The sequence below is a fragment of the Alligator mississippiensis genome, chromosome 16, assembly GCF_030867095.1.
Source record: "Alligator mississippiensis isolate rAllMis1 chromosome 16, rAllMis1, whole genome shotgun sequence".
Taxonomy (NCBI): Eukaryota; Metazoa; Chordata; order Crocodylia; family Alligatoridae; genus Alligator; species Alligator mississippiensis.
In genome coordinates, this window is record NC_081839.1 from 26,141,643 (window position 1) to 26,168,056 (window position 26,414).

General features: G+C 51.1%; 1 long non-coding RNA gene across 1 annotated transcript; it reads left to right on the top strand.

The window, feature by feature from the left end:
- Positions 1-783: 783 nt before the first annotated feature.
- Positions 784-18,906, top strand: LOC132246574 (uncharacterized). Its single transcript, XR_009457969.1, has 3 exons — positions 784-932; positions 6,761-6,973; positions 18,844-18,906. It is a non-coding gene; the product is annotated as an uncharacterized LOC132246574 (long non-coding RNA).
- The last annotated feature ends 7,508 nt before the right edge of the window (positions 18,907-26,414 follow it).

Here is a 26,414-nt window from a genome sequence, read left to right on the forward strand (position 1 = left end):
TCCTGGCAGGTTTTTCAAAGGGACCCAAGGCTTCACCTCTGCTACGGACAAAGAATTTGCTCTTCTTTGCATTAGCTCATGCCTGGAGCCTGCCAGGAGGTGTCCCAGCAAGAGTGAGGCAGCAAATATTTTTAACGTGATTTAACTCAGGGGTAGGCAACCCCCGGCACAGCTGCCAGTGTGGCACGCAAAGGTATTTTGCATGGCACATGCGCCTTGGAGCAGATGGCAGGGAAGGGGATGGGGTTGCACTGCCACAACTAGGGTTGGGTCCCTCATGGCTCCCCTGCTGCCCACCCCTGGCACGCCAACATCTTACAAATCGAGGTTGCGGGTGTTTTTGGCACTCTACCCAAAAACTTCGCTGACCCCCTATTTAACTGCCCAGGTAAATGGGAAAGGGAGCCTGTGAATGGGCATGCAACGAGGCAAGTTGGCCCTGCCTCGGGATTGGGGTGTGTTCTTAACTGGTCCACTCAGACTGGTGGCACTAGGGGATCGGGCTCTTTCTTATGATGGAGAGCCCTTGGCTCTGCTGTCGGTCAGGGCTAACAGCTGCAGTTATAAGTGTTGGGGCCACAGTTCTCCTCTGTGATATTCCTGGTCCCCACAAATGCCCTTGGAGCTAATATATATGTCTCATGTACTGTGAAATATAATTCTTCTCTCCGTTCAGACAGTAGTGGGTTCAGGTGACGGTCATGGGAAAGTCCCGCTAGATGCACTGATTTTCTAGGGTAAAAAAGTAGCAGGAAGTAATTTCGTGCCTTAATTTCCAGGGAGCACGTGTCTGTTTCCGGGAGCATGAGCATCTGTGCACATTGCTTGGCGTCACTGCGGCTACGCTCCTCCTCCTGTTTCCCCACAGTGGGCGCGGGGGACAAATCCAGAGCACAGCTTTGTGCTGTGCAGGAACAGCCACGACAGAAAAGGTTAGTCCACAACCTTTGCTTAAACCGCCTCCATCTGTACAAAATGTTATCTTATTGCCTGGCTAAGGGCATGCAAGTCAGGGCACGGAGTTGTTCCCTGATTATATTTATCTAGCACTTTGAAAGGGCATTGGAGGAATTAACTCGGGAGCAGGGGAAGCATTAATGGTCTGATAAGTAGGGAGTGCTGTGCCCCCACCTGTCTCGCTCTGTCTAGAACAGGACGTTCGGAGGCAGGCAGGGCCTGGTGAGCAGCAGATCAGCAGGCTTCATCTTGGAGCTAGAAGGACTCTAGCAAACACACTTCCCCACAACTGCTGGCTGGTTTGCTGCGCCTGACTGGCCGCTGCTCAATTGGTACCCTTCCCTGTGCTTGCGTCTCCCAGGTATTGGAGCAAGAGGCAGCCCACTGCAGGCAAACATGTAGAAATGGCTACTGTTCTTTATACCCAACTGATGGCAGAAGTGTTCAAAGCCCCGAGGAGACTTGAGCACTTGGTTCCCACTGAAATGAGTGGGACTTGATGGCAGAACTAACTTAGGGCACCACAGCCAGTAACGCTGAGCATTGCATCCTCAAAGAGTGTCCCCAGTGCTCTCCATGCACTGGACTCCAAGTGCCTGTCTGGAGCAGCCAGCATTTATCCTTGTCTTTCAGATGAGGACAGGGAAGCTGGGTAGATTCCTTCATCTTTCTGAGCTTCTCCAGGGGTAGATCAGGACATGGACCCCGGGCGCTCTGACTCCTGGGCTGGTGCCTGATTTTGCTGGAAAGTAAACTCTGAACAAAGAAAACGTGACTGTGAGTTGTTCCATCCACTTAGAGAGCAGAAATAATCCAGGGGACCAACAGATTCAATCAGAACAGCTCAGCAAGAAAAGATTTGCAACTACCTTGCTATCAGGAATTAATCATAAAAATTCAGCACATGGAGCTTAGAGAACTGTAAACTGTTCATGGGCCATTATCCTCCAGCCAGGATGGAGCAGAGATTTTTCTTTGGATGGTCTCTCAATAGTGCGGACCACAAGAAGCTTCAAGTTGTGAGCTGAGGCCAGCTGGTCCTCGCTGGAATGTAATCGTTCTTGCAAATGCCGTATCGCTTCTGCAGAAGACATGCCCTCTGCAGGAGACAGTATGTGCCTGAGGAAATGACAGGGCCTGAGTCTGGGAGCCTTACCAAAAGGGACCCTTTGGGCCTCCTTCATTTTGCATCCTGGTCCCGTTATGAGCAGTTCATAGCAGCCAAGTGCTGTCTCTTCTCTACCAGTTCTCTACTTGCTGCCTTTCATGGAGGACAGCAGAGGTGGCTGCAGAGAGGTGGGCCAAGGGTAAGATCTGAAGCCCTGTGTCCTCTTTCTTGGGCCCCGGAGAAAGCATTCCTCCTTCGTTCTGGTGAAAGAGGAATTTGGTGCAGTGTCTGGCCTCTGGCATCCACCCAGAACCCTTTTTTTCCTTGCCCTGGTGGCTCTTCCCTGCAATCCCCTGGTGGGATTTGAAGTTGCCATCTGGATCCGCAGCCTCAAAGCCTAGAGCAGGGGATATTCCAGTTGAACCAGCTTTCCTGAGCCAATCTGCATTACAGATTCCCATGGAAATGATGCTTAGTATATTCATGTATTCCCTCCCCTCTCCTCCCAACTTCTCTGGAGGCTTCTGCAGGTGTCAGGAGAAGTGGAAGGTGAATGCTAGTCTACTCAGGACCCGTCAGTGTAGAAATCCAGGATGCCCTAAACTGCCTGAGAGGGCATCTGTGAAGTTTTCATCTTAGAAGACCTCAGGGTTTGAATGCAGGCCTCCAGAGGTGAGAAGCCATGACTGTTTACAGGCACTGGACAAAGAGTTGTGCCAGTCTCCTCCCCAGTGAATGGGTTGGGAGCAGGGTGCCCAGTTCCTGGTGAGCAACTGGGGTTACATCTTGATGAGGCCCAGCTGCAATCTCACTTGCCCAGCTCAGTTCCCCTCCCCATGGGATGTGAACATGGTAGACCTCAAGGAGCTAAGGGTTAGGCACTAAGTTGCTAGGGCACAAAGTGAGTGCATGGGTCAGGGCAGAGTGGACTCTGATTAGGACATAACACAAAGGGGCTTCGTGGCTTGGTTCACTAGCCCCTGGGCTCCTTAAGAGCCTGTGCTGCCTAGAACCCAAAAGCTTGCTTAATAAATATTCTCCAACTATTTGGGTTGGTCTAATAAAAGATATCAAATTCACCCAAGGAACCTTGCCTACCTATGTGCTGCCTAGAGGCATTTCCAAGCCTCCCTGCCTCCTGGCCTGGGCTCAGTCTCCATGAAGGTGGGGAGGGGGGTTACCTCCAGCAACGCAGGTAGAACAGAGGGTGCCAGAGCTCCTTCTGCTCCCTGGAGGGCAAGGGCCAGAAGCTGACTCGCCCTGAGCAAAGCGAAGGGAGAACTGTGAAAATCAGGGAGTCTGTAACAGATCTCCATCACGAGAGAGCGCAGAGGAGTGTCAGAGGCCCAATTAAACAGCAAGACATATAGTCAGGCCCTGAGGCATCCCAGCAAACAGAGTCCAAAGAGAAGAGCAATTTACCAGTGAAAATGTTCTTGAATATACAAAGGATATGTCTATAACCCTGCTTTTTAATATTTGATGGTGGCCCATAAATAATGCATCCAAATGTGCAGCCAGCTGGTTAGACCTCTGAAACGATGCGGGTGCGCTGGGGAGCAGATCTCCTGCTGCTTTGGGATAAATGCCCTGTATTATTAAGTGGGACATATAAGCAGCGAGAGGATGCACAGGGGGAATAGTGGTGCCTGCCTGCCATTTGTCCCTGTGGCCACCAGATGGTAGCCTTTCCCCGTGCAAATCCCAGAGGTGGGACATCCATCTGCCAGGTCCTGCAAGCGCTGGGGCTGCTCCAGGTGAGTGGTGCCTTTTCCTGGGAAGAGGAAATGTCTTGCCTCGGAGAGGCCAGTCTGGCATTCAGAGGTGCAGAAGGTGCTGCTTTTGCTACTTCTGTTGTGCTGCCAGTGATGGGGACTTAATAAACCTGTTCTTGATGTTTTGGGATGGGAGCTTACAGCTGCGTCATCTGAACCTGGTGGCACTTAAAGAAAATGTGGGCAGGAGATGGGCCAAAGTCAAGAGAGGAGATCCAAAGTCAGGAAATACCTGTCTTATTTACCCCTCTGCATTGCCAGGGGAGGGGTGAAGGGGTGCTGGATTTGCCCCATGTCAGCTGCAGCTGGAGTACAGGCTGGGGGGTGGGGGTGTGATTTAGTTTTGTCAGTGTGTATCAATAACAGGCAGTTCAAAACTATCTAAACTCTCCAAATGTGGGTAGATCCAGCCTGGCCTGACCTCTGGTCTCACTCCTGTTACTTCCAGTGATTATATTTTGCACTTATGCACCCAACGTCTGTGTGTCCAGCAGAAGGGGCCACATGCAAATGGGCAGAGCTCTGTTCGAGGGTGCTAGCAGCAGAGACTGGTGAAATGAGGCATGTGAGCCCCATTTTCTGAGCTCTGCCATGGACTCCCCCCTCTGGCAGTGGAGGCCACATCCCAGGTGGTCTGTGTGCCTGCAGCCCCCACCAGCATCACTTGGTATTTCAGGCATGGGACAAATGAGTCTTGCCAGTCAGAGGTGCCCTTTTGCAAAACTTGACTGGACGCTGGGTCGGGGGCATCGGGTAGGGGGAAATGCTCTCTTCATATCCCTATCTGTACAATGGGCCCCTGTTCCACTCCTTGAGCTGATGTGAGCCAGCAGAGCAGTACCACCCAGGGGAGGCTTGCCAGCTGCACCCAGGGCTGGTCCCACCCTCATAAGCTGTCTGATCTCCTGCCCACACTGTGCAGAGGCATCCCAATGATGTCTCCATCACTGTCCCTTTGTGAAGTTGTCCCCCAGCTCCAACAAGTACAGAGGCTGCAGTTCGTACTGAATCTTTTTCTCAGCTGCTTTGAAGGCTTGTTTGTAATTTCCTTTGCATTATTATTTTTTTTTTTAAACTGAAGTTCAAAACACAGCGATGAAAAGAACCACCCACGCAGCCAGCAGGGACAGCGCACACAGCACGGCCTGCCGGCCCCACTCAAAGCCAGCTTCACACGCTCACCTGGGAAGGTATCCCAGCATGGCCATGGCAACCACAGCATCTCCCCCCTGGGCAAAAGCAGTGGGGGATGCTCTCGTGGTCCTGCCGTGAGCGCACGCCTGGCTCCTGCACTAACTAGGAAGAGTCTCTGCTAATAAACAGAGAGAGGCCAAATCTCCTCCGGCCACCTGTGCATGCAGAGGTGTCTGGCTGTTCGTGGGATGTAGAGGCAGGCTTGTGGTTAGGGCCCAGGGCTTCATACAAGCTGTGGGGGCAGCTGTGCAGTGGGTGGGATGTGTCAGCCAGCACAGCCCTTTCTGTGGGTGTATGCACGGCTTCTGCATCCCCTGCACACGGGTCTGTCCTGGGGTGCCCTGGGCCAAAGCAGCAGTCCCAGGGACTGATGGGTCTGGCCCGTTCTGTCCAGCAGAGGACAGTGCTACACCGCTCCGCTCGGTGCACTGCAGACTCCACTCCCAACACCTCCCTGGGCTCAGAGCGTCCGTGTGCTACAAACAGCCCCAATTACTGTATCGATCCCCCACTCCAGGAGCAGAGAGCAGAGCCCTTGCGAGGGTCAGCTGCACAGACGAGCTCTGTTAGCTGAACTTGGAGGCGGTCTTTGGGAGGTGATGGTGGGCTCTATCCCGAGCATCAGTGCCCAGCAGCAGAGGCTGGAAGCTGTGGGCTGGCAGTCTGTCGTGGCGAGCAGCCGCAGGCTGTGCCAGCTGCTCCTGCATGCCGGGTGGGCAGGGGGATTTGCCATCTGTGGCCTGCAACCCTCCCAGGCTGCTTAAGGCTGAGATGGGGGAGCAGCTCCCGCAAGTCTGACAGCAGATGGGACTTTAACGAGGACCCCCAGTGAGCCCAGTGCCAGCTTCTGCCATGCCAAGGTGACGACAAGCAGCCATGATAGGAATGCCACCCCTGAGATGGACGCTTTCCCTCTGGCTGGAGGTCTCTGCTCTCTCCAGCCTGGGTCAAGGGTGGGTAGGCCTTGAGGTGGGAAAACAAATATGCCAGGATGGTGGCTTCTGCTGTCCCCAAAGTATCAAATTCTCCTGCGGTTCCAGCTGGCAGTTTCCCAGGCCTCCATTCACAAACTGCAGGGAGGAGGAGATGGGCTCGGTGATGGCAGCACTCACCCAAGCAGCGGAGATCTGGGCTCAGCCCCTTCCCTCTCCCCAAGGGAGCTGAACCCTCATCTTTGGCTCCCCAGGAAGCCCCCCAGCCAGGTAGTTAGGTAGGATTCCCCCTCTTCCTCCTTCGTGTTGAAGCTTATCTGTTTTGCCCAGAATCCTTCAATTATTTGTTGAAAGCAAGACTGGCTCCTCGGCTGGGTGGACCGGATGCTTGCCTGAAAGATGCAAAAGCAGAGACCAGAGCCGAGAGGAGGGGCAGGGAGAAATCTGCCCGGGGATACTCGTCTGTCTGGGTGGGCACTTGCCTCGGTGGTGGGAGATGCTGGCTCAGACCCCTTGGGCAGAGGCAGGAGTGGATCCTTTCTGTGGGACCTTCTGGTGGCTGCCCAGGACCCCCAAGCTCCTGGGCAGAAGTTTGCTGCCACTTCAGAGGCTCTCACCTTTCCTATGCTTCCTTTCCCTGAAAATGAAATGGCTCATTTTGGACCCAACGAAATACTTGAGTCGTCACAAAACCAAACGTGTATTTTGTATTGGTTTCAGCAAGGGGAGGAAAAAACCGCAAACAATTTGTTTTGGTGCAATCCGGATCGGTTCTTTTTCTTTCTGTTTTTCAGTTCATCAGCCGAGTCCATTATTTGCACAGCTTTGGTGACAAGGCCACAACATCCAGTGTCTTCCTGGAGTGTGGGGAGGTGAGGGGCTTTCTCCTCCCCTCCTTTCTGCACGATCATAGAGCCTGCGTTGCAGCAGACTGTGTACAAATGCCTGGAAATACTATCAGCAACATAGATGGATCGAATCGTATCGAGGATGTATTGATGCATTTGGTGAGTATATTTCCTCAGCTCTATTATTAGCAGTGCTGCTCTATCACCTACAGAATCCATTCAGGGATCAGGATCTCGGGGCATTAGGCAGCAGGTACGTGTAAAAGGATATGATGGTCTCTCTCCCAACAGCTAAGCGTCTGTCTGACTCTTGGGGAGTATGCTCTTTAGCATATGTTGGGGGACGAGGGGGAGGTGTAAATCCAGTTATGTAATGGGCAATGTTTCACATTCCCTCCACTCAAACCATTCTTAAGTCTATATGGCCCATCAGTACGCCTGTCAGCAGGGTATCTGGGCCCTGGATTGCAAACTGCTAGAGAAAGGCAACATAAGCCACAAAGGCCTGTTTTGCAGCTACAGTGAACCCCCCTGGCTCCTCCTGGATGCATCGGAGGTTTGGGTGCTGTAGGAAATCAGGATGCTGGTGATCAGCCAGACTTCATCAGGTGCTACTTCAGGCTGTTCTCAGCAGTGTCTGCCTCTAGCTGTGACTCCTGATTTCCAATGCCACCTCCAGATCGACAGATACGTCTGGATTTCAGGAGAAGCACAAACATTGCTAAAGGTCACCAGCGCCATCAACTCAGGATGCTGGCTGGCATGAGTCTTTAATAATATCCTCCCTGGAAAGGTCAGATAAACCCTGCCCCAACCTTGTTTCCCAAGGAGCTACAGTTTTCAAACCTACGGCAACACTGAGTCCATCACAGTCAAGGAAGATACTCAGGAAGATGCGCCAAAAGCAATGGTTCTTCATCATTCGCCCAGCTCAGCTTAGTGTTGACGAAGAAAAGGTATTAGTGGATGGCTCGGTGGACGTGTGTGAAATGAGCTGGTGGGTTCTCAGCCCACCTTCCACTGAGGCAGATGCCAGAAGTGATTGAGACAGCATGAAAAGAGAGGCCAGAGACTGATTGGACTTTGCACGAGGAGACCCCGCTGTCTTCCTTAGAGGCAATCTCTACTGATGTTGGCATCCGAGTGACTTGTCGCATTGATAATGATAGTTGCTGCCTTCTGGCTGGGAGCAGAAGGCTGTGAGGTTTCATTGATCAGTGCTTACAAAGTGCCCAGCACAGAGGCTGCAGTAAAGAGAAGAATAATTAGCCTATGGCCCACAAAGTCATGTTCTGGCCTATTTTCATTTCTTCCCCACGCACATTATTATTTTGAAACACGGCAGCTCCCCAAGAGAGTGAACCCTGTGCTGGAAAAAGCTGCTAGTAAAGGCAGAAGAGGCTTGGCTTCTGTCTAAGCAGGGTGTTTTAACAATAAGGCTATGAATCATCGGACAGGATGGCTTTTTGATGGGGAGGTACTGGGGGTACTGGGATGAAAGGACTTTAATCCTATCTGCATTCTTCAAACACCTCAATTTGCAGCCAAATCACGAGAGTCTGATGCCGAGAGCAATCCATAGTTGCCATAACAACTAATAAACTGTAATTAGTCAAAAAAAGGTCCAGAGAACAAACGGGGGAAAATGGAGGGAGAGACTTTTTAATGGATATTGATACTGATCCTGAAGCCTGATAGAAACCATGATCGTGTGGAACAGGGAGGGGACTTCGGATGCTTCAGGGAAGGAGGAGGAAAGCGATAGCAAGCCCATCACACCTATAGGGACCTTGTTAGATTTGCTGTTGCTAGCACCATGAATTTGGCAACCTCAGCCACCTCCATCCTTGGAGGGCACATGCCTTAGTTCACTACTATGTGCTTGGAGATGTCGGCTCTGGGTGCAGGACAGGGTAGAGGTCCATTGGCAGAGTGGGGTGTTCTTCTGATTTGGATTAAGGTGTGTCCCCAAGCTGGGGGTATGTAGGGCATGAAGGGGCGGGGGGGCAAATCAGGATAGGAGCAGCAGAGATCAGTTGGAGTGGCTTGGCAGAGTACAAGGAGTCGGGGTGTCCTCCCAAGAGGTTAAGACTGAGCGTAGGTGGAAGTGCCTTCCTTCTGACCATAGAGCAAAAAATAATAGCTCTTCTGCTGTAAGGGATGGGGGAGCGGGGTGACCCAATAAAACACAACATAAGCCATAAGGATGCCAGGTGAGAGAGTCCAATGCCAGGAGAGTCCATCCAGCAGGACTTTTTCCAAGGGGAATATTGTTAACCCTTACCCTGCCTTTGTGCTTCATATCTTCCTGGGTTTTTTCCTTGGCCAGAAAAGACCTGAGATTGGGCCTGTGCACCATGGCAGGAGTGTCTGGATGGAGCTGCCTGCTGCTCCATTGCCTACCAGCATGGTCACTTAGTGGTGAGAGCCTTGTGCTTGCAATGTGGAGCTCTTCCTTTCTCCATTTGCTCATGCTGTTGGATTAATCCCTCTTATTGAAAACCAGTTGTTCTTTTTATTTCCCAGTTCTCCTTTCAGGGGCGTCCGAGCCAAATGCAGTGAGGCTGAGCCTTGCTCTTCTCTGCCTGTCTCTTCTCCATGACTTTTCCATCACCTTAATCCCTCTTTATCAGTGAGTGCTATGTGAAGGCTGGGGGTGCTTTTATGTTGTTTGCCAAGAGCTGCAGCGTCCCTTCTCTGCAGTGTCGGGTCCAGTGTGGATCTGGTTGTAAGCCCCTCCTGGTATTGGCAATTGCTTCCTTACAAAAGAGCAAGTTAAAAACAGAAGGGACAGGAGCTGATGTTTTACGTTAACAGAATGGAGCCCTGGCCATTGTAATGTGGGCTTCATTAGTGGAAATATTTATGGGTTAATGGGCTATGACTGCGCTGGGATTGAAGGACTCCTGGACTGCATTCTCCTCTTTGCCACTGATTCACTCTGTGACCTTCAGTAGGTCATGTCACTACTCCGTGCTTCAGTTGCCCTTTGTGGAAGTCTAGCCGCTACCACTAGCTATTGCCCAGGTGTGTTGTGGCTGATTAGTTCACTGAAGAGGCTGCCTGTTGTTATTTGAAACTCCCTGCTCTATCTTTTTTCACACGCCTCTTTTCGGGGGCGGTTGCCTCTCATTCTCGCAGAAGGAAGAGAGAGGAGAAGAGGTTGCAGGGAGCCAAACGTCATCTGCATGGAAAGAGGCATGTTAGCACAACAGCCTCCCCCCTCAACGTGCACAGACAATATAGAACAAAAAATATTATAATACTCCTGGAACACAATAGAAGCAAAATCTCCTGGCAGCAAACATTCATGCACTTGACTGCCAAGAAAAAAGGACCTTACAGAAGATGAGACATGAAAGGAATTTCTGCACAAAACTAAAGTCGAAACACAATGGTATATATTTCAGGCATATGAAAAGCAAGTGCGGCAGTAATACTAAGGAGACAAGATACTCTCATGGAACTGGGAGCGGGGGATAGAGCAGAAACTCAATCAATAGTCGCACAGCCCGCATGGAGAATGCAGCTTTTTGAACATATCGAGTCATTTATATATATATAAAAAAAAGATCCCTGTTTATATTTATTTTTTTTCACCATGAATTAATCTTTATCCAGTTTTCTTTGCTTGTAAGGGAACAAGGGAGCACATGAATAATACATTATCCAAGACCAAATGCTACAAGGGGTGTCTGCAGTGAGAGCTGACGGTATTGATAACGTGTAACGCCATATACAGGCTTCTGCAGGCAGTTTGCAGTGGTAACAAGGGGTGTGGAGGCCAAAAGGGAGCTGGAAGCTCAAATTAGAGGCAGGACAGCCTCCTTGAGGACCCCTGGGGGGGTGCTCAGAGACTGTCCCAATGGACAGTTTCAGCAGGGCAAGAAGCTCCAGTAAGGGGAAACCTACCACAGCACCAAAACCAGCCAGATTTCAGGGAGCAAAACATGTGACATAGTCCCAGACACCAGGAGGACTTCCATTCTGGCTATTGCAGGCGTCCTTGCATGGTATTGCAGACAGGCTAATTAGCTTGACCTCTTAATTGAGTTTATTAGTATAGCTGGGTTCACGTGGCCTGAGGGGCACAGCTCAGTAGCTGGCACAGTGCCCCATGAGGGTGGTTCAGGAGGTAGCTTGCAGGTACTTCTTCCCAAGCTGGAGGCACCATGGCCATGTTCCCATAGTGCCCTGAGTGCCCCGCAGCAGGACACTGGGTAGCCTTGAGCCCGGATCAAGTTTTCAAATTTGGGGTGAAAGATGCATTTTGCAGGCTCTTTGCAGGCACTAGGACCTAACCCTAAAATCATGAGTGTCCTGCAAAGCCCTGGCTGGCGGCTGTAGGGAGCAGCTCTGAGGCTTGGCTCCCACTCATGCCTCCTTGATATCAGTGGGGTGCTCTAGGGCAAGTTTCACTTTGAAATCCAACAGGTCCCTCTTGGTTTCCTCTTGCAGCATCTATCCATCAGGATTCCCGTGGCATCCTCTTCACCGAACTTGTAGATCTAGTCTTGTCACTCCAGCAAGAGCTCTTCTTCTTGAGCTTTTCCTTTGCCTCCTGGGTTTGAGCCTTCAGGGCTTGTGTTTTTGAGGGTTTTCTCTGCCATGAGAAGGGCTAGAAGTGTATTTTTTTTTAAAGCTTAAAGCGTGTCTCCAGGTGCTGGGTCTCTAAGGAATAACATCCACATAGACCAGGGCCTTCCTGACACAATCATGAAAGTTAGCCTCATCGTGTCTTTCTGCTTCTTCAGTAAGCGAGAGGTGTACAAGCTGATTTTCATTCTTAAATATTCAAATGCAGATGAAAGGCTGCGATCTTTCTGCTTTATCCCTGAAGGGGACAGGGGCTTGGGCAGAGGCCAGGGCTTTAAGCAACTTGCTGGTTCTGTAGAAGTGGGTAAATTATTTTTAATAGGATGTTCTTGCTGCCCACGATCAGAGAGCTCTCCTTGGCCCGCACAGCCCTGCTGACTGCAGTTCAAGCACGCAGCTTATTTTTAATGACGTCCTGTAAAAAGAAGCCTTGGGAATCCTGCCAATTATTTCTGGAGCCTCCAAAGGATCAGCTGCGAGATCTGGATTGAAACGTTGGAGTCCCCTGGGAAGAAACAAATTGCAACACCGAAGGCATCAGCGACAGGGACTTTCCAGTCTGAAAGCCAAGCCCTGCCACCACTGATGCTGTTCTCCTCCAGGTTTCACCAAGAGCAAGTGTTTGAAAAAGCAACAAGTATAGAGCTCTGGGGCTGAACAGCTAAATATAAGGGGGTGGGGGAATACAAACCCAGCCTTTGATAACTTGTGCCTTGCAAGAAGTGGCTGGTTTCTTAACAGGAGGATTTGGTATCAACCAAGTGCAATGTATTCTAAAGTACAGGAAAGATTTTAAAAGCCCAAGGTTGTTATTATCAGTGCAGGAGATTCTTCTAAGCCTAGAACTGAACACCAATGGCTCCTGTGCAAAAACATGTCAGGGGAATATCTTCTCATGAGCTGTGAAATATGAGCACTGGAGCTGTCAGAGGTCCCAGGGGAAGCCCAGCCCTGGTCTGCAGACCCAAGGGGAGGTTCAGATCCGGCACGAGAAGCATCTGGTCTCTGGAGGAAACCTCCAGGCATCCTTCCATCTTTAGCAGGTGCTCCACCAGCCTTCCTAGGAAGAAATGGAGGAGCTGGGAACTGGAAGGGGAGGGGGCAGTTGGTCTGTGTGGCTAATTTTTGTTTGCCTTTTGTAATGCTTTTATGGGACTGCCATAAAAACACTCATTAGGCAGTGTTGATTTTCATTAATGTTGATTCACCAAGAGCTTAATCAATCTTCTGTGACCAACAACCCCATTCCCAAGAGAGAACAAAGCTGTTTCACAAATTAGCCTTCCAGCTTGGAGGGAGCGCCTGCAGATGTGCAACAGCCTCCGGCACCGAAGCGGGAGGTGTATGGATTTGTGTAATGTGCACGGAGACAATGACACTAAATTGTCTCTCTGCAGTGTACACACACCTTCACTGAAGCTCATTCTCAGGGCAGTGCCGTCACCTTCCTGGCTCATTTCTTCCATGATCAGCCTCTGTCCTTTGCACGTGAAGGAGGGTAGACCTAGGTTGAGGCATAGGGCTCTGCCACTGACTCTTTGTGTGCCCTTGGTCTAGTTCCCTCACCTATCCATGCTTTGCTTTTCTTTGCATAAAATGGAGTTGGCTATGATACTTCCCTCCTCACAGGGGTTATGAGGGAAAACCCATTCATCTTTGGGCTGGGCCAGGGAACATAAAAGCAATAGTCTGTTCAGTCCTTTCTTCCAGGGGTGGAAATGGAGTGATCCTTGCAATTAATCCTGTTTTGCATGAGCTGTAATCTTCTCTGCTGCCCTGCAGAGATGTCACACATTCAGCCTGGGGAACCTATCTATCTAGCTGCCTGGCTACTGGAATTTGAGGGGCAGAATGCAGGGTCTTTCAGCCCCACTGACCACAGCCATTGGTGACAAGTATGGCTCGCCATCACAGCCACCCTCAAACCCTTGTTATTTCCCCACCCCCACCCTGCTTTCAGACTTGCCACTGCTAGACCCCCATCCCCAGACCCCTCGCGACCTCCAGACCCACTGCCGATGCAGTGACAAGGCAGCTGCCTCCATGTCCTGGGTTGGATCCAACCTGCGAGGAGCCGTGTGTTCTGGATTCAGCCCAGAGCTCCAGGTGGATTTCATACCCCTGGTTCAATACGCTAGCTGGCTGCAAGGAAAACAAGCAGGAAGGAAGAGGAATACCTTAAGATAAACCAGCCCTTTGAAAACACTTCTTTTAAAGAAAATTTTTCATGCCCCAAGTCAAATCAGCCAAATCAATTCCAAATTTATGAGTCATTCAAGAACCATATATGGCCCTGCTACTGGCAAGCATCCTTCACCCCAACCTGGGGCTTCAGATGCTTTCAAATCCTTTGACAGGCATCCTACGTGACATTGGCTCTGAGGTGTCTGGCTCGACCTCCCTCTAAATTGGGAGACTGGGGTCTGCCAGAAACAAATTGATTGTGGTGGGTAGAATGAAGTTCTCTCTTTCCAGACTGGAGAGTTTTTGGGGAGCTGCTTGGGAGAACCAAACCCAGACCAAAGCTCCTGCTTGGGGAGTCGTAAGTGTGTCATGCCTAGGATACCACCAGGGCGCAGTGACCTGGTCTGTAGCACAGATGTATGCAGATTGCTTAGTGCAGTGGTTCTCAGCCTTTTTGGACTTGAGGCGCCCCTCCATAACTTGGAATTGAGTAGCGCCCAATTTCAAAATGAATTTATACATTGCCATGCTTCCCTCCTTGTAGAGGGGCAGGCAGGTGGGGGATGGCTAGTCCAGGCAGGGCTAAGCATGAGCTTGTGCTTACATGCTTATCTCTTCCTACCTTGCTTATCTCCTCGTGCCTGGAGCCATCGTTTGAAGGATCTGGTGGCACTCTGCAGTTGAGAATCAGTGATTTATTGTTTAAACGTCCTTTTAGATTTACATCCTTTTTTTCCTATGATTCAAATGCACAGGTTTAGGAAGTCTGGTTGCTACATTCATTGCTGGTTAGAGACTCCCGTGAATGCCAAGCTCAGTCAGGCCTGCAGGGTAAGCCCTACTGATACACAAATAACTAGAACCGGGTCTAAGAATGGGAGAATTGTTGGGGTCGCATCCTGAAGAGGTAAAGGTAGGTCCTGATACATGGAGGGGTCTGTCTTGCATCCTGTCTGCACTGCTACCACGCTGCATCCCGGACCACCCCCAAGAATCCCTGGGTGTCTGCTCACCCCCTCTCCATGTGCACCAAGCCTAGAAATGAGTCCCATGAGAATGGCCCTGAGCCCACACCAATAAGCCTACCTGAAAGACTTGCTCTGGGCCTCCAGCTCCTATGTTGCCTTGTTTCTGAGAGCACAAGTGAGGCTTCCTGGTGGTGCTCCCGACTTGGGCCCAGAGGGAGTTTAGGCAGTTCAGAAAGGGTTTGAGATGAAGCTGCTTCTGGGGCCATGGCACGTGAGATCTGAATTGGATTCCCAAGGCTGTCAGCACCATGCAGCATCTCTCACTGTGGAAAAAGAGACGGGATTTGGTCGGTGAATTAAAAGGGGGATTCTGTAATGAGGCTGCTGAGTTCAGGCAGACCCTGCAGTTCCTTCTGCCTAGCGTCCCCATGTCCTGCTGCCCACCAGCTCCATTGTAGTACACCCACCACCTCCTTTCATGCAGCTGCAACACAGCCATCAGGTTAGTAATGACTTTCCCTCTTCAGCCCGGGCTGGCTCTGAGTGGCTGGTCCCAAGGTGAAAGGCCCCCGATCCCATTACCAATCCAATTTCCTGGACTTTTACGGGTTAGATAGGAATTGCTGGAGCGGAACAACCCAACAGTCTGTCGAGCCGGGTGTCTTCTGGCCAACTGTGGCCCAGGGTGGTCATGGAAATAACAGGCAGCCCAGGATTTGATTTGTAATGTAAGTGTGTGTCGCTATGTTCACGTCTTGTTCAGGAGAAAAAAAGCCTTGACATCTACAGGGCTGGAAGGGAGTCCAACGTGTGTGTGTGTGTGTGTGTTGGATCTTGCTCTGGATCTCCTAGCACTGTATTGTACAAGGGAGTAAATTAGGCCCCAGATCCATGGACAGGTGTAGGAGGGGTTGGGATGGAGCAGTGCAAGGGCAGGAGTAGGACAGATGCACCTGCGATCAGCAGGGTGACCTAACCCCCCTGCATGCATCGTCTGTGACTCTGCAAGCGGCGGATACTGCCCTAGTATCTCGCCAAGCCTCAGCCTCTGCATTGGCTTTCAGGGACGTTGTTTCGGCCCTTTATTATGGCAGTTGATGTCTGCAGAGCCCTTCCCCAGGTAGGTGCTCCCAGCACTTCGCAATGGCAAGAGGCAGAGCTGCTGTAAAGATGAGCCATGTGCCATTGCTAATGGCCACTGCCAGTGTCATTGTGCCACTGCTACCATTGAACTCCCAGGGCCATTAGGTGAGGTAAGGTGCCTCTTACTGCTCCCCAGAGAAACAGGGCTAGAGGCTCGGATATCCTTGCCGGCCCCTGACTAGGAGGGGATCCTGGGCAGGTGGGAAGGCACTCCTACCGTGGAAGACTTGGGAATGGCTGCCCTACAGCAATTATTTCAAGCTCCCAGGGAATTGGTACCAGTGGATTTCTTAGTCTTCTCACTAAAACATTCAGGAAGAAAAGCAATATGGGACATAATACCCATTCAGTGGTTCTAGTGAGTCCATTTCTTCTGCTGGGGTGAACTTCGCTCAATGCAAAGGGGGCGGCAAGATGCCCATGCTTTACCTAGACCCTCAAAGGAAGGCCTCAAGCCATAGACATGTCCCAGGAATCTCCTAGTTGCCCTGAAAATCTGCCCTCTCCCAGCTCCAGGGCAGGGCAGTTTCTCCCCAGGATGTGTGTATTTGCCTCAAGACAATTACCTGCAGGCTTGCACTGCCTGAGAGCTACTTTGTCATCCATGGCCATGCGACTTAAGTGGCACAGGGGCCTCTCAAGACCTTTCTGCCCAAAGCAGAGAGAAGAACTTTTTACATTACCTGTGTCTCCAGGGGACAGAAATCTCTGGCTTTGCTGCAGGGCTTGAAGCATAGGAAGTGCCTTTAATCATCCATAGCGGTAGGTTCCACCTCCTGCTTATGTTAATAAGAGAGAGCCTTTATTACAAGGCACATCCCTTATTTGGAGTCTAATGGTCCATGTCCACCCAGGGCTTGCTTTGTGCTGCACTGCAGTGAGAACTGCATGGAGGATTATAATTCGGGACTCAAAGAGATCCTGGCTGCTGCTCTCCTGTGTATGATTTCATGTGGGGGCATCAGGCAAGGCTGGCGGGGGCTGTTTCATACAGAGAGGCCCCTTCTGTATCCTTCATCCAGCGTGGCCTGTGTCTCATTGTAGTGTGGCCGGTCTTCCTAGCTGGAAGACCAAACCTTGAAGGAGTTTCACCTCATGTGGCATAAGTTTCAGGCAGTGTTGTAAAACCAGACCTTTATATCTTCAGAAGGACTGTATTTGAGTCTACCACCTTGTTCTGTATTTGAGTCTACTGCCTAGGCTGATTTTTTTTCCCCTTTGGTGCCATCTTCTCATGGAGCTGATACCTAGTACCTAGGCTCCCAGAGACTTTCATTTGTTCTTCTGCCTTAGCCAGGGCCCTGTTAGGGGAGCCGGTCTGAGAAGACTGATTAATTTGCCCACCTGAGCGATAGTCGCTCTCTAATTGACTGAACCTACAAGAAAACAAACCTGTGCCAATCAATAGAGAAATAATTTTGCAAATTGTGGGCATAAATCATTCTAGATTGGTATGTGTTTGTGTGTGTTGACGGACCCAAAGAGGTAAATCAATTTTCTTTATTAAAGCACAATTATTCCATCTATTACGACTTTAGGCAGGAGGGGCCACAGCTCTCTGCCTCACCCAGCACTTGCCTACTATTTCACTGAGACCTTCAAGCAGGGATTATGGGTCTGGAAACCTTTGCAGCAGTCCAGATCATAGCAACTCAGGGCAGTAGCAAGTGAGTCTCCTGTGCAGGTGTGGCCAGGCATGATGTGCACACGCGTGTGTTGTGAGTGCGTGGCGTGTGCTGCTCAGTGCCGGGAGGGGAGTTGCGTCATCTTTGCCTGCATGTGTAGGTGGAGAGATGCTGTTGTGTTTAAGTAACTCACGGTGCATGTGTGTAAATGCAAGTAAAGAGGGGAGGAGAAAGAAAGAGAAACTGGTTGTTTGCATTTGGAGCCTGCTGCGAGCGTGCGTCTTGTGCGGCGCCTGGGTGGGCTGCGTGCGGCCTGCTGTGTGTGCGATCATGGGAGCAGGGTGCGCTGTGAGCGTTGTGCGTGGGCGGGTGAGAAATGCTGGCTAAGCACAAACACACGGGGAGAGGGAAGCCTGCTCTTTTGGGAAACTACACAGCCAGGCAGCTTTCCCAGCAGCAAGGAGCGCTAAGGAGCATTGTTACTGTAGCCACATGGAAGGGAAAAGAAAATCTGGCCCTAGCACCTGTGTCTTCATGTTCAGTGATGACAATGCAGTGATAGCCCTGTGTCAAAGAGAAATTCAGGCTTCTGCATTTGGCCTTCAGGACCTGAGCCAGATGCAAGGAACAGTGTCAGTCCCACCTGCTGATGTCTTCCGCCTTCATACCCCCAGTATCTTGACTGGGGTCACCTACTCTAAGTGGTTCCTTCTCACTGCAGAACCTCTTGCTAACTTTAGTGCCCTAATGAACTGTGGAAAGCAATGGGGGGTAGGGTCAGGTAGGGGAGTGACTGGGGCACCGGACTGGCAGTTGTGTGATCACAGCTCTATTCCCTGCTATGACCTTGAATAAATTACTTCATCCCTGTATTCCTCCGTTTTTCTATCCGCATAATGCAAGCCGTGATAATGCCTTCCTTTTGTAGCCTTTTAGTGTAATAGGCTTATGGTTCATAAATGGGGGCTCTTGGGTGCTACTGCAGCACTAATATGCCTGCCAAGGAGTGGGCCAGTGTAATGGCAGTTTTGCCATGAATTTCCTTGGGAGCAGGATCAGGCCAGGTTTATTGGCCCTGCTCTGCAGCTGTTCTGCCAGGGAGGGGCTCTGTACTGTTGGGTGGCCACAGCCAGAGCTATATATGTGCCTATCTACGTCTGCAGGAGCTGAGCGAATGCCCACGAGTGTCTATTGAAAGAAAGAAATCTCGTCATTGATTCTGAATAGTTCAAATGAGAAAATAACAGTTTAACAATAAAAACAGGGAGATAAATAACCCTGCATTTGGCACGCTCAGCAGAACAGAGCTGAATAAAATGTACTGCGGATACACGCCCAGAGAAGGTCAAGTTTTTAAATCTAAAATGGAGCTAAGTAAAATATTGGATAACTAACTGGATTCCAAAGCTCATAAAATGTTGATAGCCCCGAATGTCGGCTGGAATATTTCTCGTCATCTTTTAGGAAGGAAGGTGCTGCAGCTGATGCCTCCCTTGATCTTTACTCGTTTCAGAAACATCTCTGCACTGGTTCAGAGGAGAGCTGAGAGGAGGAGGAGGAATTCACAGGTCAAGAGGTTTGTTTTATTTGGCGCTGGGATCAAGGGGCAAACGGTGCTTGGGGAAGCAGCAGTGAAGGGTCCACCATAGCAGTGTTTCAAGACCTCCTCCCCTCTCCCTTTTTAATTTAGTGGGCTAAGCAGCAGCTAAGCATTGCTACTGGTGGAAACCTGTGCTTCCTAGGGCTTCCAGCTGGCCCTGCATCAGATGCGTCGGGTGGGAAATGCAACCAGCCCAGAATGCTCTGCTTGCTTATATTGCCTGCTTTTCACTTGCATGGGTGCCAACAATGACACACCGTCGAGGGGGGTGAGGTACTTGGTGCACGGCAGCATGCAGACTTCACAAGCCCTGCCTCAACTTACCCCTTTGTACAATGGCTGCAGGGATGGCCTTGGGGTGAATGGTCTGAATGGTTACTCAGCTGATCTGGCTTTGATTCCCCATGCCCTGCAAGATCTCGAGTGAGTCATTCAAAGAGAGGGTCAAAGCTTTTAGAGGTCCTAGTTCCTGTTGAAATCCATAGGAAATAGGTGTCTTGGAGGTGTTCTGCCTTTATTGCTAGATGTTTCAAGTGCCCAGCAGCATTAGTTGAACAGTTTGGGAAACATGCCCTCAATTCTTAGGCATGAGCAGTGGAGGGGGTGGAGGTCTTCTGAAAAACCTACCTCTCCATGTCTCTGTGTCTCAGTTTCCCCACAGATAAGAAAAGCTAAAGCGGCGACCGAACTTAGATTAGCAATGGAAATCAAGGACAACAAGAAGTCCTTCTTTAGGTACACGGGGAACAGGAGGAAAACAAATGGGAGTGTGGGACTACTGCTCAGGAACTCAGGAGAGCTGGTTAACTGGCACCCAAGAGAAAGCTGAACTCCTGAATGACTACTTCACCTCGGTCTTTTACTGGACCAAGAGGAAAACAGCACCAGGTAGAGTACAGGTTGAGCATGGTAGGAATAATCATCTTCCTACTATTGCTGTAGAATTGGTGTATGACCAATTAAAACAATTAGACATATACAAGTCAGCAGGATCGAATGATCTTCATCTGAGAGTGCTGAAGGAGCTGGCCAAAGTCATTGTGGAGCCCCTGGCAAAACTCTTCCACAGCTCACGGCGCTCTGGAGAAGTCCCTGAGGACTGGAAGAGGGCCAATGTTGTGCCCATCCACAAGAAAGGCAGGAGGGAGGACCTGGGTAACTATGGACCAATTGGCCTAACTTCCATCCTAGGGAAAATCCTAGAAAAGTTCATCAAGGAGTCTATCTCTGATAAGCTTGCAGAAGGTAAGATCCTGAATGACAGCCAGGATGGCTTCGTCGCAGGCAGGGCTTGCCTTACCAACCTCGTCTCCTTTTATGACCAGGTAACTCGCCACCTGGACACAAGAGAGCCGGCTGACGTTGTATACACATTGACTTCCAAAAGGAATTTGATCTAGCATCCCACAATGTCCTTGTGAGGAAATTGGATGATTGTGGGTTCAACTCTGAGACAGTCAGGTGGGTGAGAAACTGGCTGCAGGATAGGACCCAGAGAGTTGTAGTGAAGGGATCTGTGTCATCCTGGTGAGAAGCAGCCAGTGGTGTCCCGCAGGGGTCAGTGCTTGGTCCAGTGCTTTTCAACATCTTTATTAATGATTTGGATGTGGGGGTGAAGCGCTCACTGGCCACGTTTGTGGATGACACCAAGCTATAGGGGAGCGTGGTCATGCTTGAAGACCGGCTACAGATACAGTTGGACCTAAACAGGCTGGCAAGTTGGGCAGATGGGAACCCGATGAAGTTCAACAGCAAGAAAAGTAAAGTGCTTCACCTCGGGATGAGCAACCCCCAACACACCTATAGGCTTGGCGGCACCAACCTGACTAGTACCAAAAATGAAAGGGACCTGGGGGTAATAATAGACCACAGTATGAATATGAGCCAGCAGTGTGATGCTGTAGCCAGTAGGGCAAATAATACTCTGGCATGCAACTACTGATTCATCTCCAGCAAAGCCAAGGAGGTGATTCTTCCGCTCTTCTCAGCACTGTTGAGACCGCAGCTGGAGTACTGCATCCTAGGGCTGTACAAACTTGGGGTGGTGATTCGATTTGGAGGAGATTCGACCCAATTCGGTGGCAGAATCTCTGAATCTGAATTGAATCAGAGGACCAATTTAAAGGTCCGAATTGGTTCAAAGCTCTCTGAAATTTCAGAAAAGATTCGGAGAGCTTTGATGATTTGGGCAGTCCCTGGTGGCTACAGCAGGGACCTGCAGCTAACTCAGAGCTGGTAAGTACTAGGGGTAGGGGCTGGGGGAGGGCACCATGAGCTCCCTCAACCCCCGCCCGCTCCCCCATCCCCCCCATGGTTTCCCCGCCTGCCCCAGCTCCCGGTGCTTTAAAGAAAAGCTCCGACTCACTGGGTGCTGCTGGGCGGGGGGTGATCCCCACTGCCCCATGCTGTGTAGGGGACTCTGCATGCAGCTGTGGAGGGGCCAGGGGAGTGAGGGTGGAAGTCGGGGGGCTTGTGCTAAAAAGCCGGGAGCTGGGGCAGGCGGGGCAGGAGGGGTAGCCATTGCCAGGCTGGGGGGATGGGCCTGGTTGATTCAGAGATTTGGAGATTCAGCAGCAGCTAAATCTCCGAATCAGATTTGGCCAAATCGATTCGGGACAGTGATTCGAATCCCTGAATCAAATCACTGCCCCCGAATTGGCCGAATCCAAAGCAAATACTAGCTGCTTTGCACAGGCCTAGTGATCGCACCACCTCTGGACACCCTAACTGTGAAGGAGTTTTTCCTAATGTTGAGCCTGAATTGGTCTTCCAGGAGTTTGTGGCCATTAGGGGTGTGCAAAGCAGGCTCTATTCGATTCGGATTCGGCCCGAATCGGGGATAGTGATTCAATTTGTTGATTTGGATCACTGTCCCTGATTCGATTCGGCCAAATCCAAATCGGAAGATTCAATGCTGAATCAGAGAATCAGCTCTATGGACACAGACACAGCTCTTTAAATGTTTTTTCTATATACCTCAAAGTAGCTGCACGGCTTGTGATGGCTGCGATGTTGAGGCGCTTGAAGTGTCCCACAGGAGTGCTCAGCGGTGAACCCAGAAGTGGACTGCAAGTACTTCTGGTCCACTTCTGGGTCTGCTGGGGAACGCGCTAGGGGGTGCCCCGTGTTCCCCTCCCGGCTCAGCGATCAGCTGCAGGGGGACCCCGGGTGCCTCCCAGACCCAGAAGGCACCAGTCGCTGAGCGCTCCCCGGCAGACCCAGAAGTAGACCCCACGATTCTGGTCCACTTCTGGGTCTGCTGCCGAGTGTACCAGGGACCCCCGTGTTTCTGTGGGACGCTCCATCCGCCCCAGCACCACAGCACTCATGAGCCACCTACTACCTTGAGGTATGTAGAAAACACATTTAAAGCTGCGTCTACATCCAAATCTCCGAATCTTTCTGAATCTCTCTAACTCGATTCGGAAGGTTCCAGTTTGATTTGGATTCAGAGATTTGGCCACTGAATCGGGTCAAATCTCCGCCGAATCAAATTGGGAACCAAAGCTTCACACAGCCCCAGTGATCACCTACCCTGGAAATCTTCAAGAGGAGGCTGGACAGTTCACCTGACCCCCAGTTATCTTTCCTGCTTGGTGCAGGGGGCCCGATGATCTTCCAAGGTCCTTTCCGGCCTTACAGTCTATGAATCTGTAAGCCTCCTTTCCTCCATTCTTCTCCTCATCAATTTAGACATCAAGATCTTCAGGCGAGAGCAGTGTCTCATGCTATATGTCTGCACTGTTCCTAGTACAATGGGGCCCAGTCTCTGTCAGGGTTTCGCTGTGTTACTGCAATATAAATAACAGCAGCACCTCCCATTCTGGAAGGAGGAGTGGGGCCCCTCTATCAATGTTCGTACATGCCTTTGATAACACAAAGGGCTTTGAAGTTGGGATTTGCAGCTTTTCTTTCCCTTTCTTTATCCCTTTGTTCCTTTCAAAGCCCAGAAAGGAGCATGGCTTAGCTGCATCCCTGTATCAAGAGACAAAGGGGAAGGGCAGTGACCCAGCTCACCAGGATCCACTCCTTCCTCCCAGACCTATTTGCCATGTCTGCAGCTGAACATGCAGATCTCAGATCAGCCTCATCAGTCATCTGCAGACTCACCAATGACTTCCCTATTTACTAGAAAAATATCATTCCCGTTTTGAGAGGCCTGCTGATGACGTATCAAGGTTCACTGGCCTCTTGCTCCTAGAATGTATTAAGTCCTGTATGGATCACAAAGCTTCTGGGTGTGTGCCCTGCTATTGTTAATCTCTGGCTGGCACATCGCTTCTGTAGCTCTGCCAACTAAATCGTGACCTATTTCAGATGCTCCACAAAGGTCAAGGCCAAGAGAGCTGTTGGATGTGTTGCCAGAGTAGTAAATGAGGCTGAAACTCAGGTGAGCATGAGTTCATCATTGGGATGGGAGTCAGGAAAATTCCTGTGATAAGGAAGATTCAGGGTTTTAAGTAATTCGTGTAGGTTACTGCCCAACTGCCATAGCAGCAGTGCATCCACAACCAAGACCTTTTACACAATCTAAGCAAAATCTGCTGGGTGACTGGCTAGTATTATGATGGGAATGAGCATCCTGTAGTTAAACTTAAGGGTTTTGTGACACCTCTATTCAATTCCTGTCCCTGCCACTGACTTCCTCTGTGACTCTGGGTAAGTCACTCCGTCTCCAGCATAAACGCTCATGGGAGTCAATGGGAGCTTTGCCGTTGACTCTATTTGACCCAAGATTTCCCCAGAAGTTTCTCTGTTCCCTGTCCCATTACCTTTCTTCCAGCCTCTGTCTATCCTGACTGATCTCTTTGGCTCAAGGAGTATCTTTTGCCATCTGTTCATCCCAGCCTGGCACAACAGGGCCCTGCTCTTGGTTGTGCTGCAAAGAACCTGCTAGGTCTTTTAAAACCTCTTAAACAGCTTTCCTGCTGGCCCTCCCTTCTGTGTGTTAATGATTCTAGTTGCTACTGCCTACCACAGAGAAGTGTCATAGACTTCTCAAAAATGAGTTTAGTGTTGACATCTCTGACTTCTTCATGAGCCTCCTGCTTGTGGGCTTTTCTCTTAAAGCCCTAGATCCTGGAGTCATGTGATTAGTGAGACCCGGCCTTATTTTAATTAAAAAGAGAGAGAGGCGTGTCTAGTTGTAGCAGGAGGCTCAGTACTCCTGCTACTTTAAGAGCAGGCAGGCTGCAGATGAAGCAGGTGGCAGGTGTGGCAGGAGGCAATCAGGAGCCAAATGACCCAGAAAAGAGCAGGGCTTGCAGTGTATAGCCCAGGTCTGACCTGGGCAGGCAGTCTGGCCTTGAGGGAGGCTGAGAGAACATCTTCTGGGTAGGCCTGTATGAAGCGGCTGGTATTCGCTTTGGATTCAGCCGATTCGGGGGACAGTGATTCGATTTGGTGATTCAAATCACTGTCCTGAATCGATTCAACCGAATCTGATTTGGAGATTCAGCTGCTGCCCCCGGTGGGGCAGCCATGGGGGCACTGGGGGAGACCCCCATGCAGTGTGGGGCAGTGGGGTGCAGCGTGGATCACCCCCACACCTGGCAGCACCCAGTGAGCACTGGGGCTTTTTTTTAAAGCACCAGGAGCTGGGGTGGGTGGGGCAGCCATGGGGTTGGGGCAGTGGGTGAGGGTCGGTGGGGCTGGAGGCTGGCAGGGGTCCCCCATGGTTTCCCTCCTCCAGTCCCCCCGCTGCCTACTTACCAGCTCCGAGTCCAGCTGCAGCTCCCTGCTGCAGCCACTGGGGACTGTCTATCACCAAAGTTCTCCAAATCTTTTCCAAAGATTCGGAGAGCTTAGAATCAATTCAGACCTCTTAATTTGTCCCCTGATTCAGTTTAGATTTGGAGATTCAGCCACCGAATTGGGCCAGATCTCCTTCAAATTGAATCAGCACCCAAAGCTTTGCACAGCCCTATTCCTGGGCAGGATGGCTGCAGCTTTTGAATAACAGTGTGGAAGGCCACTTGATGTGCCTGCCACCTGAAGAGGTCAGGCAGCCTGTGGAGCCACCAGCAGGTAAGGGCCAGGGCTAATTGCAGGATCAGCTGCCCCAGGGGGCTGGCAGGTGAGTCTAGGCCTGATAAAAGGAGTCACCTGATTGGAGGAGGGCTGGGTTTAGACAAGTTATAAGCCCAGACCCCGGGAGCAGAGCTGGCAGTAACATCTTGGCAGCTGGTGAAGGAACATCACCCAACAGGACGGCTGCCACTCCTGAGTACCAGCAAGGAAAACAACATCTGGAGGCTTAAGTAGGAACTAAGGGGATAGAGGAGGTTCCTGGAGGATCCACTGTGGGGCCCAGAGCCCTGAGAAGAGGTCTGAGTGCTTGGGGTTTATTGAGAGGCCAGATGAGCTCTAGGAGAGGGGCTGAGTGTCTGTGGGCCTATTGAATGGCCAGATAAGCCCTGGGAGTGAGGCTGAGCATTTGGGAGGGCTAGTGAAGGGTCAGGGTGAACCCCATGAATGGGGTTGTTGGCCTATTGAGTGAGTATGTTGGCCTATTGAGGGGTCCAGATGAGCCCAGAGAAGGAAGGGAAAGGCCTGGGAGGGCTCTGGGTGAGCTCAGAGAGCGGGAGTGATCTATGGAGGGGTCTAAGAGGGTGGACCCATGGGGGCTCAGGAGCTGACAGCAGGACTGACCTTGGGAATTTTAACTGGCCTGTGCGGGGCCAGGGGCCAGGGCCCAGGAGGGGCCAAAGGGTGAAATGGACCATGGCAGAGACTGCCAGAGCTGGGAGAGCCTGGAGTCCTTGACTGGGCTGAGCCAGGGCTAGGGCCTAGGAGAGGCCAAAGGTCCTTGTGTGGCCATAGCTGAGAGGAAGGGGCCAAGGGGCATGCAGCCGGGATGACGATGGCTGGTGCTAAGCCATCTGAGGAGGAGGGATCAAGTAAAAGGGTCTGAGTGTGAGCTGGGGGCCAGAGATGGAGGACTCAGAAGGGAGATGGAGCCACGGCCAAGGAACTTAGCAGCCCAGGAGGGGCGTAAGACATCTAGGGGGAGCCCAGACAGGGACAAGTAAGATCAGGAAGGCCTGAAGACCGGTCCTGGTTAAGACCTAAAACTGTACCCTACTGGGACTGGTTAGCATGGTGGGGCTGCCTGGGGTGGGGCCGCCTCTATGAAATGCACATGGGCCACTGCAGGCAAAGGTGAGGATGGGGTGCCAGAAAGCCTCAACTTCTACTGCTTTGTGGGTTACCCTGTGGAGGGAGAAGGCTAGGGAGCACACCCCAACAAAGAAGCATTTGGCAGGGGAGATTGGGACCACATAGGTCCAGAGGCCCAGGGAGGGGCCTCAGGCAAATAGTGGGGCCCAATGAGCATAGTGAGACCAGAGGAGTCCAGCAGCACAGCGAGGGGTCAGGAATATAGTGCAGGACCAGATGGGTCTGAGGGCCAAAACGGGCTGGCAGCCCAGAGAGGGGCCTGGTATCCCAGGGAGTGGTTGTGTGAGACCAAGATGCTGAGTGAT